The sequence below is a fragment of the Eurypyga helias genome, unplaced genomic scaffold, assembly GCF_000690775.1.
Source record: "Eurypyga helias isolate BGI_N326 unplaced genomic scaffold, ASM69077v1 scaffold3211, whole genome shotgun sequence".
In the NCBI taxonomy this organism is placed as follows: Eukaryota; Metazoa; Chordata; class Aves; order Eurypygiformes; family Eurypygidae; genus Eurypyga; species Eurypyga helias.
In genome coordinates, this window is record NW_010230015.1 from 38,127 (window position 1) to 42,238 (window position 4,112).

At 38.7% G+C, this 4,112-nt stretch overlaps 1 protein-coding gene across 1 annotated transcript in view; it reads left to right on the plus strand.

Annotated features, from left to right (window-relative positions):
• The window catches only part of ACSS3 (acyl-CoA synthetase short-chain family member 3), a 78,197-nt gene that overhangs the window by 38,040 nt on the left and 36,045 nt on the right, over positions 1 to 4,112 (plus strand). The gene's annotated exons all lie outside the window — the stretch shown is intronic.

Sequence of the window (4,112 nt, forward strand, 5' to 3'; positions counted from 1 at the left end):
GAACACTTCTGTTAAAAAAAAAAAAAAAAAGAAGCAAGCAACCAAACAAAACAGACTAACAAAGGTCAATGTCACTTTTAAAAAATCCTATTAAAAAAGACAATTACTAGGAAGTGCCAGCTTCTAGTATACAAGGGAGTAATTGCTTTACAGAAGTAAATTGAATTATAAACAGGCTTGTTTTCCTTTGAAATGACATAGGTTAAACAAATTTCTGTTGAGGACTGACGTTGGTGGCATCACGGGCCTCTGCACAAAATTGTATATGAGATTCCCAAAGGTTCTAGTGTGCATGTCTCAAATTCCTTGTTGGCTATTGGAGTCAAATCTTGGAATTTGTTTGCCTGTGACACAAAATGTCACCTGTGTCTTAAACATGGCCCATCCTTAACAGTAACAGTGATGATTAGTTTGTAATACTATAGAATAAAAGTACTATTCAACCACATACTGCTAGAGGATCTAAAGACCTGGCTTTCGGTAACACTCAGTGCTGCGAAGCAGGTGTCTCATCATATTGCTGCCTGTTGTGTCTGAAAAACAAGTAACATCCAAATTATTTGACCCTCATGTACCTGAGCATATTCTGTTCAGCTTTTGGAATCTGTTCTCATCTTCACGAGGTAACCCCAGAATACCAAACCATTAACTCTTCCCATATTTGGAATCACACATCATCCTTTAATTGATTGAATTCTTACAAATGGGTAAGGTCTGATTTCCAAATGATTGGCAACTGACAGTTTTACATGAAATGGGGCAACAACTCTGCAGATTAGATTAAGATACAAGTAATAATTTGCAGTTTGTGTCCCATAGTCTACTTCACTTTAGGTCAGTGATCAATGTTCTTCCATTTTATATCAACAGAAGCTAGGGATTCTACCTTGTTCATCTGATACCAGATGCACTTGCTTTAGAAAGAAGTATGAGATTGTATAAAAACTGAGCGGAAATAATGAATATGAAGTAGATCAGGAACTCCCATTTTCTGTCTCATAACACAGGGACATGAGGATGTGAAATTAAAGTAGCAAATTCAAAATAGTTAGAATGAAACGCTTTCTAATGTAAATGAAGTGTCACACATGCTATTAGAGGATATGTGATGAAGACACAGAACTTAGGACAATTGAAGTACATCAATTACTACCCACTACACTGTGCTGCTGTAGATCATGTGTGGCTGTTCCTCTTAGAGTCCTGCGCTGTGTTCATGAAGAGCCTTTGTGGAGCTCACCTTCACCCACGCTGTGAGAAGGAACTGTGCTGCAGTTGTGTTCTGTGTCTGTCGTGACTCTGTCACCTAAACCTCCAGAACTTGGATTCTCATGTCCAAGGTAAAATCTATTCAGGGAGGAAAATGAACAAACACATCTATGGAGAAAAAGCAGAAGACCTGAAAATATAATTTTTCTTACACGTTTCAGTGTCTGCAGTCTCCAGGTGCATTAAGAATTAGTAAGAGTTCTTTTATTTCCAGTTTATGTTAAGAGCTGAAAATTAATCTTCCTCACTGTCTTTTCAGGAAAAAAGCTTATTTAACATGATGCAGATAGGTTTTTCTTTGCCAGAAAACAACTGGTGTATGCACTGGAGAATTAAAAGCACTTCTGTGATCTTTTAATTTGCAAAATTGCAGCTCAGATTATTACCCACATGAACACTCCTGCTTTTGGGAAATGGTTTGGAGATGTGGTTTCTTTCGTGCTTGGAATGACACCAAAATGTACATGCTGTATTGAGCAATTTAGATTGCGTCAGGGCCGTGAGGGACCTTGATCTGTCCCCTCTATCAGGTGGTACTTCAAGTCAACTCTGAAGGACTCTTGAATAGGGCCTAAAAGCTTGATTGCACTGAATTTTATGTGAGGAATGTAGGCTTTCAGAATAGTTAAGGACATATTTATTTAACAGAGAAGATTTTTCTTTCCCATTCATTTCACTGCAGTGATGGATGATTGCAGTAACAGGTGCATTGACATGCTTTGAAGTTTCAAGTGGACTATTAAAAAATTGTTTCAAGTGGGACATTTTATAACCATTTCCATCTCTCTTGCTATACTGTTTGATAGGAGAAAATAATTCTGTAGTTCTTACGCTTTATTAGGCTTGTGGTACTTGCTCTGGTAGGCTTTTTTGATGGTTTTGTGCTGTAATTTTGCCAAAGATCTAATCCATCTCCTTCTTGCAACATAAGATTGCTCTTGAGTCTGCAGATTATTAAATCTGGCAATTCAGAAGAGAGGAATTCTGGTTTTGCCTCAGGGGATAACATGATGTCTTAGCTTTTTTTTGTCAAGTCTTTTAAGTTCTTGGTGATTTAATAGACCTATTTTTAAAGCAAGTTCACTTAACACTATTTTTCAGCAGTTTATGAAGTTAATGAATTGATAATTGAATTTTTACATCATAACTGAAATGTTGTTTAACACGCCTAATTACAGAACATTCCATACAATGTAAATTGAGCCAGTGCTTAACTAAATATTGTGCCCTGTATATAAACGAGTCTTCAAAAACATTTAATAAAATATGTATTTGTAGTTTTTACTCTGCACAATATTTTGTTCTCTTCTATCATAAACTTTTCTCAGTGTTATAACTTCCAGTTAGCTATTAACTGTAACTGTCAGCACTGGCTTGTGTTTTACAGTAAAAAGCTTTCAGGTGCAAGATATTGACTGGGGACACACTCAATATAATCATTATCTTCTGATGTGGGAGATATGCTCAGAAAGCAGTTTACCAAAATGGTGTTGTGTATTTGAATAGAAAAAAATATGGTTATCTGATGTGAAAGCTGCTTGTACATTTGACCCCCTACCTTCTATTCCAAGAACGAACTCGCTCCAACCCATCTTGGGCTGTTAGAAGGGAGGGTTGGTTGAAACACGGTTGTGAACTTAAGGAAGTTGAATTCTTTTATCTGCATGTTCAAGTTCAACGTGGTAACATTTTTTAAGATCTTCTGATGTTCGTAAGTTTGTAACTAGATGTGCCTTAGGTTAGTTTTCATATAGCAAAGCTACTATTACCGCTACCTTTATGATTGTTACTTCTGCTTAGTTTACACATATAAGACCCTTCTCGGTTTGTTATATTTATCTGGTGCAGGGTCTCTACCTTGGTGATTAGACTTGCAATCCCCAGAAGGGGACATTTTTAAGAATTATTTTTAGTCCCAGGGTGTGTTGTTGGGCTACATGAAGCTCCATTTATATGTTAATGAGGCATTCTGTCATCTCAGAATCCTTGAAGAATGATGTGGTACTTGGTAGAGCATATCTGTAGTTTCTGTTAGCATGATAGGCTGTTCATGAAAAGTTTAGTCCCCGGTAGTGTGAGTGTACCTATGCACTTTCACCTGAAGAAAGAGAGAGGTTATTTGCTTGTAAAGAGAGTTCTGATGTGGAACCTGAATCTATGTTTCCTTATCTTCCCTCTCTTCCCTAAACCCTTTGAAGTTTTAAATTGTATCTCTGGGTAAAATTAAAGACCTGTCTTTGCCAGTCAGGCACCCAGTAGGGATGATTTAGGAGAGGGAAGGCATGAACCTGCCCTGTGTGGATACCACAGACGGGAAGCATGTTCTTTGGTCTGTAGCAATAGTACGTGTGCGTGTCAGCTCTGCATTCAGAATTCACATTATCCCTCATGGCAGGGTTGCACCCGGTGGTTACAAACAGAAATTAACCTGGCTGAGGTGTTTTAGATTGCCACACCAGCCTTCCAGGGAAGGAGGTGCAGTTTTCCATTGTGATACTCTGTAAAACAGAATTACGAAGTTAAAGACTGTATGGGTTTAATACCCAGTTTTATGGAGCTACCTAATTTAACGGTACAAACATCCAAATCATATCTGTCAGAACTGCCAGGTGTGGCATCTCTTCTCTACCAAAGTTGACTAAAGCACGTCCAGTGAAATGGGCTGAACTCTAGCACTGTGATCAGGGACCCAGCGCTGCTGAATGTTGTTCTGTGGTCACTATTGTAGTGGGCTTGTGTGGCAAGGTTTTGGTAGCAGGTGGCTACAGGGGTGGCTTCTGTGACCAGCTGCCCGAAGCTTCCCCTGTGTCCGACAGAGCCAAAGCCAGTCGGCTCCACAATGG